At 40.9% G+C, this 14831-nt stretch overlaps 1 protein-coding gene across 1 annotated transcript in view; it reads right to left on the bottom strand.

Moving 5' to 3' along the window:
- The window catches only part of LOC131946035 (uncharacterized), a 43659-nt gene extending 32567 nt beyond the window's left edge, over nucleotides 1-11092 (bottom strand). Inside the window, exon 1 of the mRNA XM_059306663.1 lies at nucleotides 10852-11092. The gene's annotated coding sequence lies outside the window, so the exon portion shown is untranslated. The remainder of the gene's footprint in view (nucleotides 1-10851) is intronic.
- Nucleotides 11093-14831: the final 3739 nt, after the last annotated feature.

The raw sequence follows: 14831 nt of genomic DNA, 5'->3' as shown, positions 1-14831 counted from the left end.
CAAGGTTAGGGTCAATGTTAGGGTTCAAGGGTTAGGGTTCAAGGGTTAGGGTTCAAGGGTTAGGGTTCAAGGGTTAGGGTTCAAGGGTTAGGGTTCAAGGGTTAGGGTTCAAGGGTTAGGGTTCAAGGGTTAGGGTTCAAGGGTTAGGGTTCAAGGGTTTGGGTCAAGGTTAGGGTTCAAAACATTCCCTGTGTTGACATCCAGATGTTGAAATGTGTTTGAAATAATTGTCGCGGACATGAGTTAACTACTTTTATCGATTTTGAATATAATATTCTATTAACAATGGAAAATGCTTTAACTTGGCAAATATTTTAACTCGGCGCAAATTTCAACTTTGCACATATTTTTCTTCTTCTGCGTTCTTAATTTAGTTTATGTTGGAGGATTTAAACAACTTCGTGTATGGACTGGACTGTGGTCTCCAGTTCCGCGGGTGCCCCATATAGTTTTTCCTTGAGTAGGGTGTATAGGAGCTTCTTACTTTCTGGAACTGCCTCATTGCCTTTGTCCAACCAAGAACAATCTCCAAGGTTGATGACCACCGCTTACAAGCCTCAACTGTCCGTGGGTTCGAACTCGGAAATAGTGCAATCAGCCATTTTAACTTGGCACACAATTTAACTTGGCACACAATTTAACTTGGCAATAATTCAACTTGGCACACAATTTAACTTGGCATGTTTAATGTTGTTCTTGGTTGGACAAAGGCTATGGAAGCGAATCCAAAAACGAAAAGCAGGCTGAAATTGGAGTCAACGGCCTAAATGGCGCATAACCAGTTGACACGTAATACTTAATTGTGTTGGAGTGAATCTGTTTCAACAATACAAAAAATAAGAACGAAGAAGAAAAAGAAGAAGAAACAAGAACTAAAAATTACGAAAACGTTCGAAGAATTATTATTGTCAGCCGATGTATAAAGTGAAACTTCTGACATTCACAACCTTTTATTTTCGATGACATTATAAATTGGAATTTTTTTTTTTATTTTGCCTTCTCATAAAAACTTACATGACAAAAAAAAAAGGACATAAAAATATTTCTGTGATCGAAGCCCAGTATGCCTCGCGACAGGAAGTGCCGCAGGAAACAATGGCGGCTGTCACGTGTGTGTTCAATATCTTCATCATTTCACAACAAATGCGGAAAGTTTTGTTGTCATTACAAAAGAACGACTGGAACAAGCAAACAAACAGACAGACAATCAAACAGACAGACGGCAATAAACAAAACATACCATGTGTTTTGCAATGTTTGAATTCGCTCTATCACCAATTATAATATACACCAGGTTTTTAAAATTGCTGTTGTAGTATTTAAGGTGGGATATTAAAATTAAAAACACGAACTGTGTGCACTGAAAAGGTTCGGCTGTCTGAGTCTATCTTCTGGAATTGAGTAATCTCTTTAAACGATATTTTTAGTTGAAGCCTTTCAAGGCCATGTATGAACTAAATAAAGAAATTTTTATATTTTTCTTGGTTTTAACTCAGGTAAGAGATTTTTTTTAAGATGAAGTCTTTCAATGCCATGTATGGACTAAAGAAAGAAATGTTTAGCGTCCACTGGTTTAAACTCAAGTCAAAGATATTTTTTTAGCTGAAGCCTTTCAATGTCATGTATGGACTAAATCTAGAAATGTCATCTTCACGTGGTTTTAACTTTCCAGAATGGTGAAAATGTTTGGGGAAGTTCATCATTCTGAAGTGTCTCGAAGCTATTATTTAATTATTTGCTGCTAGAGCAACCCTAACCCGAACCTAATCACTATCCTTTTATACAATCCTTGTCATAACCCTTGCTAAACCCTAAACCCGATCCAACACAGATCTCAAACTCAATGACATAAATGGATGGTCGTATGACAAAAGTGGATGGTCATATGACATAAATGGATGGTCTTATGACATAAATGGATGGTCATATGACATAAATGGATGGTCGTAAAAATTATGCTTGGTAAATTAGATTAAATTAGATGCCAAGGTCAAGGATAACACCCAACAGATAACCGGTCTCAGAAACAATGGGTTGTAGGGTGGAAAGAGAGAGGGGTGGGGGGGGGGGGACCCAGAGGTCACTAACACATTAACTTAAGCCCTAAACGATGAGGTCGATGGATTAAAGGTAAGTATTTAAATATTTATATGTTCTAGCTGTGACCCTTGCCTTGACCTTTCGCGTGACCCTTGTCGTGACGTCCATCAACATACCTTTAATCCAGCTACCTCTTTTATATATATATATATATATATATATATATATATATATATATATATATATATATATATATATATATATATATATAGGTTTTGTGAAAACACAATATTTTTCTATTTTTCGAAGGATGTTGAAATCAATAGAGTTGGCAATTTTCTTTTTCATTTTAAGTTCAGCAAGAAAATACTTGAATGGGACGAAAATAGAAGTTTGAGAAAATTGGAAGAAAAAAGTAAAAAGTTTAAAGCGCGTCTTGATTAACGTTTTTTTCTCATGGTCTCAATGAATAACCGATAGGGGGGGGGGGGGGTGGGGTGGCGGGGGGGGGGGGCGGGGTGTTCTGGTGGATGTGTGAGAGAGTGAGGTGAGTGGGGGGGGGGGGATGGGGGCTTTATGAATGGTATTTTTGTTTACATCGAAATCCTAATTTTTAATTAATCAATTATTTTACTTAACTGGTGTGTTAGTCATTTTACCTGCTAAAGTAAACGTGTAGGCGTATACTTTTGTGTGGGGAAACAAAAGATGTTCTATTCCATGAGGTGAAAGGTCACCGATGACGTCAGAACAAAGCGACCAAGTTTCAACGATATGACGTCATCCTTGCAATAAAAGTACATCCAACATTTAAAAAAAAATAGTTTTTAATTAATGAGATTTTAAAATTAGGATAACGAAGAATTTGTGGACAAAGGTGAGAATGAGGATGGTTTTAGTGGTGGGATGGTTTTAGTGGTGGGGTGGTTTTAGTGGTGGGATGGTTTTAGTGGTGGGATGGTTTTAGTGGTGGGATGGTTTTAGTGGTGGGATGGTTTTAGTGGTGGGATGGTGGGGTGGTTTTAGTGGTGGGATGGTTTTAGGGGTGGGATGGTTTTGGGGGTGGGATGGTGGGATGGTTTTAGTGGTGGGATGGTTTTAGTGGTGGGATGGTTTTAGTGGTGGGATGGTTTTAGTGGTGGGATGGTTTTAGTGGTGGGATGGTTTTAGTGGTGGGATGGTGGGGTGGTTTTAGTGGTGGGATGGTTTTAGGGGTGGGATGGTTTTAGGGGTGGGATGGTGGGATGGTTTTAGTGGTGGGATGGTGGGATGGTTTTAGTGGTGGGATGGTTTTAGTGGTGGGATGGTTTTAGTGGTGGGATGGTTTTAGTGGTGGGATGGTTTTAGTGGTGGGATGGTTTTAGTGGTGGGATGGTTTTAGTGGTGGGATGGTGGGGTGGTTTTAGTGGTGGGATGGTTTTAGGGGTGGGATGGTTTTAGGGGTGGGATGGTTTTAGGGGTGGGATGGTGGGATGGTTTTAGTGGTGGGATGGTTTTAGTGGTGGGATGGTTTTAGTGGTGGGATGGTTTTAGTGGTGGGATGGTTTTAGTGGTGGGATGGTTTTAGTGGTGGGATGGTTTTAGTGGTGGGATGGTGGGGTGGGTTTAGTGGTGGGATGGTTTTAGTGGTGGGATGGTTTTAGTGGTGGGATGGTTTTAGTGGTGGGATGGTTTTAGTGGTGGGATGGTGGGGTGGTTTTAGTGGTGTGATGGTTTTAGGGGTGGGATGGTTTTAGTGGTGGGATGGTTTTAGTGGTGGGATGGTTTTAGTGGTGGGATGGTTTTAGTGGTGGGATGGTGGGGTGGGTTTAGTGGTGGGATGGTTTTAGTGGTGGGATGGTTTTAGTGGTGGGATGGTTTTAGTGGTGGGATGGTTTTAGTGGTGAGATGGTGGGATGGTTTTAGTGGTGGGATGGTTTTAGTGGTGGGATTGTTTTAGTGGTGGGATGGTTTTAGTGGTGGGATGGTTTTAGTGGTGGGATGGTTTTAGGGGTGGGATGGTTTTAGTGGTGGGATGGTTTTAGTGGTGGGATGGTGGGATGGTTTTAGTGGTGGGATGGTTTTAGGGGTGGGATGGTTTTAGTGGTGGGATGGTTTTAGTGGTGGGATGGTTTTAGTGGTGGGATGGTTTTAGTGGTGGGATGGTGGGATGGTTTTAGTGGTGGGATGGTTTTAGTGGTGGGATGGTTTTACTGGTGGGATGGTGGGATGGTTTTAGTGGTGGGATGGTTTTAGTGGTGGGATGGTTTTAGTGTGGGACTGGGATGGTTTTAGTGGTGGGATGGTTTTAGTGGTGGGATGGTTTTAGTGGTGGGATGGTTTTAGTGGTGGGATGGTTTTAGTGGTGGGATGGTTTTAGTGGTGGGATGGTTTTAGTGGTGGGATGGTTTTAGTGGTGGGATGGTTTTAGTGGTGGGATGGTTTTAGTGGTGGGATGGTTTAAGTGGTGGGATGGTTTTAGTGGTGGGATGGTCGGATGGTTTTAGTGGTCGGATGGTTTTAGTGGTGGGATGGTTTTAGTGGTGGGATGGTTTTAGTGGTGGGATGGTTTTAGTGGTGGGATGGTGGGATGGTTTTAGTGGTGGGATGGTTTTAGTGGTGGGATGGTTTTAGTGGTGGGATGGTTTTAGTGGTGGGATGGTTTTAGTGGTGGGATGGTTTTAGTGGTGGGATGGTTTTAGTGGTGGGATGGTTTTAGTGGTGGGATGGTTTTAGTGGTGGGATGGTTTTAGTGGTGGGATGGTTTTAGTGGTGGGATGGTTTTAGGGGTGGGATGGTTTTAGTGGTGGGATGGTGGGATGGTTTTAGTGGTACCCAATACAGTTCGTGTTGATGCCATCATTGTTTTGTGAGACATGTCATTTGGTTGTCATGGTAGGTGTACCTGACATTTGTTATTTTTGACGCGCAGGATGTACATGGCATTTGTTACATGCCATATACAGTGTACCTGACATTCGTTATATATGCCACACAGGATTACGTGACATTTAATATATGACATAGGCATACATAGTGAACATGACATTTGTTTTAAAATGCCACATATTACGTAACTGACATTTATTAAATATGCCACACACACAAGATATTCCTGACATTACTGAAGTGTTAGACATGACATATATGACAAGATACTTGCTACAACATAACCAGATGTCATCATTCTTTACTTTACATTCCAATTCGAAACTCAAAATTTCGATTATTAAAAATCTCTTTTACAGCAACATTCAGAATTTTTTAAACTACCCGCAACATTTCATTGCCTGCGAGGTATTCATAAACTAAACCAAAAAAAAAAATCAATAAAATTTTTTTTTTTATTAAGGTGGTTAGTGTGCTATTATTATAATGAGGCGCATGCGCGGATAAAAGAAAATTTCGTCAATATTTAATGCTGCTACGTGTTTCCGACAATCAACTCAAAGTACGAACTTCATTTCACAAAGGGTTATTTCAAATGTATTTCTTTTGTGTATTGCGACATTCTATAGGATGGAGGGGGGATTAGGTGGGTGTATTGGGGGTTGGGGGATTAAGAGAATTATTATTTTATTTGTCTTTGTATTGCATGCCATAATTTTAGCTGAATAATCTGTTTATGTGGCCTCGGCATTGGGAGAGTTTGTGTGGTCAGAACTTTGTTAAAACTTCCTTCTCCCCCCCCCCCCCACCACCAAATCGAGCTGGGTACTTATTAGAGCTGAATGAACTCACAGCGTCCTACGAGCCAGGGAATTGAACTCACGACCTTCTGATTAACAGTGCGTTAGCACTCAACCATCCCATTCAAGTTATGAATGATTTCAGAACATCTTATCAGAAGGGAACCAGTCAACTGTAAAAACATGAGAGTTGTTTACAGAATCTCTGGTTAAAAGGAAAGCAACACTAAGGGTGATATGTATCAGATTTAATCGTTCATTGAGATTAGTAAGAGCTCACGAGCTGGTTAAAGCATATCATAAGTAGGTTGTGTGTGTGTATGTGTGAGAGGAGAGGGGATGGTGAGCATGATTGAGTAAGATGGTATACAAGCACCAGCTTCACTCTACAAGCTGACCCCAGGTGCGCTAACTCGGGGTGTCACATCAATGCCACGTGACCAGCAAGACGCTGTGTCCAGGGCGCGGAGCAGGGCGCAAATCGTAGCTGAAACATGGGAGCCGATGTTAGGGCGCGGAGCAGGGCGCAAATCGTAGCTGAAACAAGGGAGCCGATGTTAGGGCGCGGAGCAGGGCGCAAATCGTAGCTGAAACATGGGAGCCGATGTTAGGGCGCGGAGCAGGGCGCAAATCGTACTGAAACAAGGGAGCCGATGTTAGGGCGCGGAGCAGGGCGCAAATTGTAGCTAAAACATGGGTCTAGAAAGTTCGCGAACTTTGGAAGCCGGGCCTAGGCTTGGGAACTTTGGGAGCCGGGTCTAGGTAGTTCAGGAGCAGGGCGTAAATCGTCGCTGAAGTAAAGGAATGGTACCTGAAATGTCCCCCATACCGCCTTCAATAAACAACACACACTTTAAAGATAAGTGCTTGCCCAGCACAAAGGGACTGAAGCTTAGAAATCTAGAATCAAGAAGTGACTCCGTATCTTCAAAGGCCCGTCACCCAGGAGAACCACGATTCTATCGATTCAGCTAAACTCCCCTAGAACATCCGGCTACGTCTGCCAGTACACAGTGGCCTCCCCTCCCCGTCAACAGCAGACACAGCTCCTGCCAGACTTAAGCCAGAAGCCCGGCAGATTTAACACATAAACAAGATAAAGCCCCTCTGTGGGCTGGGGGCTGATGGGATTACTGGAAGGGAACTCTGCCGTAATTTCTTCGGTTATTGTCTGGTCACGTGGGCTTCAGCGGGAAATCCCGACGTGGAGTTGTCGGGGACGTCAAATATTTTCCCCGGGAATGTAATCTGTGGGGTGACGGGTACAATTTGGGGATGGGGGTTTGGGGAGCCGGGTGTAGGAGGTTCGGGAACTTTGGGAGCCGGTCTAGGATGTTTGGGGACTTTGGGAGCCGGTCTAGGATGTTTGGGGACTTTGGGAGCCGGTCTAGGATGTTTGGGGACTTTGGGAGCCGGTCTAGGATGTTTGGGGACTTTGGGAGCCGGTCTAGGATGTTTGGGAACTTTGGGAGTCGGTCTAGGAAGTTTGGGAACTTTGGGAGCCGGGTCTAGGAAGTTTGGGAACTTTGGGAGCCGGGTCTAGGAAGTTTGGGAACTTTGGGAGCCGGGTCTAGGAAGTTTGGGAACTTTGGGAGCCGGGTCTAGGAAGTTTGGGAACTTTGGGATCCGGGTGTAGGAAGTCCGGAAATTTTAGGAGCCGGGTCTAGGCTTTGGAACGTTGGGAGCCGGTTCTATGAAGATGGGGAACTGTGGGAGCCGGTCGGGGATTAGGAACTTTGAGAGCAGGGTTTAGAAGGCTCAGTGACTTTGGGAGCCGAGTCTACGAGGTTCGGGAACTTGAGGAGCCGGATTTAGGAAGTTCAGGAACCGAAGATGCGGACTTTAGGGGCCGGGTCTAGGACCTTCAGGGGCCGATTCTAAAATATTCGAGAGCCAACTATGGGCTCAAGATCCGGTTAAAAAGCTGCGGGTACTTGATCTAGTGGATTCGTGAATCGTATATAGGGAATTCGGGAATAGGATCTATGGAATTTGAGATCCGTGTCTATGAAAATGGATAACCGGTTCGAGGAGCCCCGGGAACTGGATTTTTCGGGAACTTCGGGAGCCGGAACTGGGTACTTTAGGAGCCGGAACTGGTTACTTTAGGAGCCGGAACTGATACTTTAGGAGCCGGAACTGGTTACTTTAGGAGCCGGAACTGGTTACTTTAGGAGCCGGAACTGGTACTTTAGGAGCCGGAACTGGTTACTTTAGGAGCCGGAACTGAGTACTTTAGGAGCCGGAACAGGTACTTTAGGAGCCGGGTATTACCCCAAGAACCTGTAGGTTTCGTTCAAATCTCGGAACATGAGACATTTGTACCGTTATTCTGTAAAAAATGCCGTTCATCGACCGAATTACTGTCGGAATCAATGTGTTGTTGAGCTCGGAGCTCAGCTGTGGTGTATGGGATACAGTCACGTGGGAGCTTAGATAAACCAAGATGGCCTCGCTTAGAACAAGTAGACTCTGGTGTTTTGTTGAATAATTGATGGCCTACTATACTAGACATGAGATACTGTACTGCTATACAAGTACACTCTGGTGTTTTGTTGAATAATTGATGGCCTTCTATACTAGACATGAGATACTGTACTGCTACACAAGTACTCTGGTGTTTTGTTGAATAATTGATGGCATTCTATACTAGACATGAGATACTGTACTGCTACACAGGTACACCTGTGTTTTGTTGAATAATTGATGACCTTCTATACTAGACATGAGATACTGTACTGCTACACAAGTATAATCTGGTGTTTGGTTGAATAATTGATGGTCTTCTATACTAGACATGAGATACTGTACTGCTACACAAGTATAATCTGGTGTTTGGTTGAATAATTGATGGTCTTCTATACTAGACATGAGATACTGTACTTCTACGTTCAAGTTTTGCGTTGGAGAAGATAATACAATTGATGAATATGATAATAATGATTATTTTATTGTTTCTGATAATGTTGTTGTATCTGATATTGCTAATTGATGTGATTATAATGTTGATGTCGCTGATGTTTTTTGATGTTGTTAAGGTATGGGATGATGACGATGCTGTTAAGTGTGATGTTGGTACTGGTTAGATCACGTATACAACGTGTCGTATGTGGCGTATACCACGTAGAAATATATAACTCACATAGAAAAAAAATATTTTTTAAACAGTGTCCGCCACCCCCACCCCTTCGTAATTTTTAGTGCGCCCTCAGAGAAAAATAATTGTCTGAAAGAAACCCTGGTACAAAATGTTTTAACATGAAATTCAGAATTTCGAACTGCACACGCCCCTCTCCCAACCACTTCATTTTATTTTGTATCAGTTTTTTTTTTGTTCGCACGAAACTTGTCAGAGATTTGAGAGCATTGATTTGGCCAACAGGGACCGTAAAGAACGGCTAAACTTGACCGTTCGATGTCCAGACCCTCCCAACGATCGAACCAAACCCTTCACGCGGTGGGAGAATCGATTAGCGGCTCAACCACCAGATTACGCACCTGTCTGTCTTGTGGGACTTAGGGAAAGATTTTCCCGAGGATTTACATTGTACAGGTTTGTGACAGATTCTCGTTTGCAATCTTGTGGGTGGTTTTTCGTGTTTTTGTGGGTGGTATTTTAAATATGGTTGGTTTATGAACTATTGCTTGTGGTAGTTTTTCGTAATCATATGGATGGTTTTTCAAATGTTTTTTGTACTCTTGTGATTGGTTTTTCGAAATCTTATGTTGGAGGTTTTTTATTTTCAAACGGTTGTTTTTTGTACTCTTGGTTATGGGTAGTTTTTTTTTTGTGTAATCTTATGGGTGGTTTTTCTTAATCGCTGCTGGTTTGTCGTAAAATTTAACTAATATTGCAATGGCCCCAAAATAAAGCTACTAATTAAGAATGAATTACAATTTACAAACACGCCTTACCAGCAAGCATATTAACATTGTTGTCATAATCACAAACTTCAACATAAAGAATCCTCTAATACGTCATACCACCACATTCACACCAAAGACATTAGCTGTAAAGATATCTAAAAACGAATATAAAAACTATTCGCGGAATTTCAGCTTAGATTTTAGATGCAAATTGTAGCTAAACCGAGCGTCAATTCAAGGCCCAGGTGTATTGCTACATAAGGGATACTATCGTGCAATATTATTTTCGCGTATTGACTTATGGCTAAAACTAGAAATTGTTTTGGCTTTTACTACCCCCATCCCGTCCCCTGTCTTCTTAAAATACAGTTGTTAATGGTATATTTTAGCCACGCACCCCCCCCCCCCGCCCCCAATCCTTCCATTTACTGGTTATGCCTGAGTTAAGTTACCCGACAATAATATCCACAGCGAGTGTATAGGGCCTAACCACGTGTTAGTCGAGTGATTTAGGAAAAAGAGTATTTTTGAAAATCTTTGTATTCTTCTACATAATTTAGATCTTGTAGTAGCAATAAATTAGCAACGTTGTGAATAAACTACACCAGACAACAGAACCTGAAATAGATTTTGTTCAGGCTCAGGATTAAGCGGGAAGGTTTAGCTAACTTGTTGGAGAAGACGAGCGTGAACTACAAACTAATTCACAGACACGGAAATAATGTTCCCGTTGGAGAAATCAATTTTAATTAATATTTTAAAATTAATTGGCTTTTTTTCAAAAAATTAAAATGCGTTTCAAGGGAGACGGGTGGGGGGGGGGGGGGATTGAAGAATAATGTCATTTTGACGTGGGGGGGGGGGGGAGGACGGGATGGGCTTTAAAGGTGCGACGTCATTTTTAACGAACCCTTCAACCTAATATATCCCTCAACTTGCAAATCATCACCAGTTTTATAATTCTAACGGTGAGCTATAGAGTATGCCATAATTACCGGCTGTTAAAACACCGGTGAAATATATCACCTTAACAAGTATCAAAACACCCCACTCTACCTCCACTCCTAACCACTCCACGCCAACCTCACATCCCTCCTCCCCACAAACACACATTCCCCCACATCCCAGCCTATCGCAGCACTAATTGGGTGTTGGCGTTCTTGACGCGGATAATCTTCTAATATTATCTCCCCTGTCAAGAAAACACGTTTTTAACACCCTGGACAAACACACGCCATCCACATCGACACAACAGCGACAGCAACGAGAGACTCACCTCGCCACCTGCAGACTCGTGTCACACGTCTAGACGACTCTGGCAGATTACAACACTCCAAAACTTTGAACACCTGTTGACACGGAGTTCACCAGACTTCCGGTTGGTATAAAAACAACTCACTACAGTTTAGATTACAGCATGTGATAGTCTGAATGCACGGAACAAATCACATTCATTCCGCTGATAAAATTATTCAGTGTGTGTTATCCCACGGTCGGCGCATCGTTGTCAACTCTCTCATCAACCCTCGGCCAATGCCGACCGCGAGAAAATCGGATGGAAAAAGGGGAAGTAACTGCGAGATGGGGAAATAAGGGGAGGCGAGCGCCTTCAAAGTGAGCGAGCCGGGCTATCGATCGCCTGCTCTACGTGTGCTGACAGCAGGCGACATTTTGTCCTTGACGATGCGACATTTTTACTAAACAGTTTCATCTGATGGAACAAGGCTATCAACGGACGGCATGCGAATATATTTTTTTGATGAGAAATTTGCGCGGTGATTTTCTCGCTGTTTTACCGCGTTGTGCAAGACATAGTTTAATGTTTGCATTACAATCATACATGATTCTAATGTTGTGCATTTATATGTCATTTAATCGGTGGACATATAATGTAACCATAAAAGAGCCCCACTAGTAAAGGTTAATGCTTGAATCCAATTATAATTAGAACTTAGACCATTGAAGAAAACTTGTTTTGTTGAATCAGAACCATTTTCAGAAACCTAATATGGGAGTTTCTCTGGGAGCTTAATTTGAATCCGATAATTTAAATAAATAACGAAAACGAACAATCAAACTAATTTTAGCATGTTTGCCCCTCCTATTCCTATAGTATTAGTATTAAGTTGTAGATCTAAAAACCCTTGGAGCCGTAGATCAGTTATCGCAAGAGCTGTAGTTTACTGAGCGCTGGAGCTGTGGATACCGGCTTCTGTTTTGTAAGGATAGTGTCAAGATTTTGAATGGAATTTTAACCCGACGTTTCTAATCTGTTCATTCCGTTTGAATGCCGTCTGTCAGTCAACCCAGTAGAATCAAACAACCCAATTTCTACCGACCAACAGAAAGTTGACAGCAAGATAGCAATATGTGGTCTCGAACCTCAGCCAACAAAAAAACGTCGTTGAGAAGCTTTTCAACAGCTTCAACGTTATATAGTGGACTTGCTCATGTTCTCTACACACACAAGATGACGCGACAACTGACGTCATTGGACACGATGTCGTGACTATTGACAACCCATCACTTAAAAAAGATGACGCCATAACTTACGTCATGAACAACAACACGCATACACTTAACAAGCTTACCAGCTCCCACCCCCACCCCCACCCACGTACGTCCTTGACAACAACGACTACAGAGCACGCTACAGCAGCATTGACGGCTGTAAACATTGCACAGTCTGATCTAGTTCCACCAGTCATGTGACACGCACGTTTGATTTGAAATGTGATCTATTTAAGCGAATCACGTGACATCGGAAAATATTTTAAAGTATTGACATGCCCTGATGTCACATTTGTGACAGAACGCAGTCAGAAAGTAGAGAAAGGGTAGACTTAAAGTAGAGTGAAAGGAAAGTAAAAGTAGACAGAAAGTAGACACAAATTAGACAACACGACACCGATTCGATGGAGTCGACTTACAACATCTGATCGAGAAAAATGAGTTTATAAATCTCATTCCAATATTAAAATAATGCAAAATATTATGTTTAAACATTCATACAATATTTGTTTTATACTTTTCTGACATTGTACATGAGTTTTCTTGTAGCTTGTATTATTTACAGTATCAGTATAAATGCACATTGATTTGACCTAAAAAAGTGGACATACTGCGTTTGTTCTCTATACCCTCGATATAGTGATCTGATTTAAGGTCTCGCGATTTGAATTGAACTCCTTTAAAAGGAAAGCACGAAACAGGTTACTTGAAGTGTCATTTTATGGTTTCTTTTTTCCATTATTGTTTTTTTAGGTCACGTGAGTTGATGAGATCACCGCACGTCACTCGGATTAGACCATAAAATGGTGGGATTAAGATAATCTGAGAAGGGTGAGCACACGTAGGAGAGTGTTAATTAAGCTCTCTCGTGGGAGGGGCGGAAAACCTGATGATTTTAGTCAGCTGTCCAGTCTACTTTAGTCACGGAAATTTTTGTCTAAGGCACTTTAGTCCAGTTAACGTTAATCCAGTCAAGCGTAGGACATTGCTCCCACACAAAATTAGAATAATCGTATCAATAACTGCAGGCATTTACTTCTATTTTTTGAAGGAAAAATAGTCATTGAACACGTTTTAAATTTCTAATTTGGGTTGATAATATTTGTTTGCGACATTTATTTTGAGTTAACGATTTTTACATTTGACCTGTGTTCATACGTTTGGTACATCTGAACTGTGAAGTTATGTTGTTTTTTACAAGCTTTTATTTAACTCACTTCCTCTGTCTGTCGTCAGTCGTCAGTCTAGACGGAAACGCAGGAGTGAAAATTCGGACAGTTCTACTTGACCGACACGATTCACAGTTGGCACGTGGGTCAAGACATGAAGACAATGCAATCTGAAACTAAATTTGACTTAATTGGATGCCTAATTGATTTTTTACGAATTAACTAAAATTTGGACCGAATTAGTAGGCATGTCTAGCCAACCACACCACACGCGTCATCAATAGCTGCGCCATCACGACCACGTAATGGCTGCGTTCAAAAACCATTGCGCGCCTACTGAACGTGATATTCAGTAGGCGCGCAATGGTTTTTAGTCATGTAACTCTATTGTAGATAAAACATGTAAAGTACTGAAAAAAAATTCATAAAAAACGTTTTAATAACAAGCTTTTATGTAATGATGCACTAAAAAGTAGAAAATAAATTATAGACTACTATTTAAATAACTATAAAGAAAAGCGTGGGTGTCTTCCTTAACATTAGTAAAGGTATCCAATAGATACTAAAGTGACCCACGCTTTTCTTTATAGTTATTTAAATAGTAGTCTATAATTTATTTTCTACTTTTTAGTGCATCATTACATAAAAGCTTGTTATTAAAACGTTTTTTATGAATTTTTTTTTTCTATTGTTTTTCTTTTCTTTCTTTTATTTTATTGTTTGTCGTCTCCAAGATGTACGTGGTTATCAACATAAACATGATATTTTTACCATTGTAGAAAAAAAGTCACAGAAAATATCACAGGAAAAAAGTCACAGGAAAAAAGTCACAGGAAAAAAGTCACAGAAAAAAGTCACAGAAAAAAGTCACAGGGAAAAAGTCACAGAAAATATCACAGGAAAAAAGTCACAGGAAAAAAGTCACAGAAAAAAGTCACAGAAAAAAGTCACAGGGAAAAAGTCACAGAAAATATCACAGGGAAAAAGTCACAGAAAAAAGTCACAGGAAAAAGTCACAGGAAAAATGTAAGTTTTAACAATAAAAAAACAACAAACAACAGTTTCTATAATTTACACTAAACTATTTTATTTTAGTATGTGTCCAAAAATATAATTTCGTGAAATACAATGCAGCGTTTCATCTAATAGCGGTGTACTGTAAGCTGCAATATTTGAGACAACTTTAATTACACTGCGTAATTAAGACAAGTTTAATTAAAGTATCATCTAACCAAATCCCTAGAGGCTGGGTCCTGGTTCAAAGTCGAGTATTTAAGTTCAGAAAGGTGAGGGCGTGTCACGCTTCAATAACAAAACAGATATTACTGGCGTCACATGTACGGGATTGAGGAGGGGTCAGGGGGGTGTGCCGACATAAAGCTTAAAGTTTGATTTTTTTAAACCCAAGATTTGTTATCTACAATAGCCAATATATATATATATATATATATATATATATATATATATATATATATATATATATATATATATATATATATATATGTATATATATATACGTATATATAGGCTATATATATAAAAATTGATGAATAAGGGTATGGATACCTTGAATAAT

The sequence above is a fragment of the Physella acuta genome, unplaced genomic scaffold (genome assembly GCF_028476545.2).
Source record: "Physella acuta isolate Inbredline_101_S28 unplaced genomic scaffold, ASM2847654v3 ptg000543l, whole genome shotgun sequence".
Lineage (NCBI taxonomy): Eukaryota > Metazoa > Mollusca > Gastropoda > Physidae > Physella > Physella acuta.
This window is presented reverse-complemented; position numbering and strand designations above follow the sequence as displayed.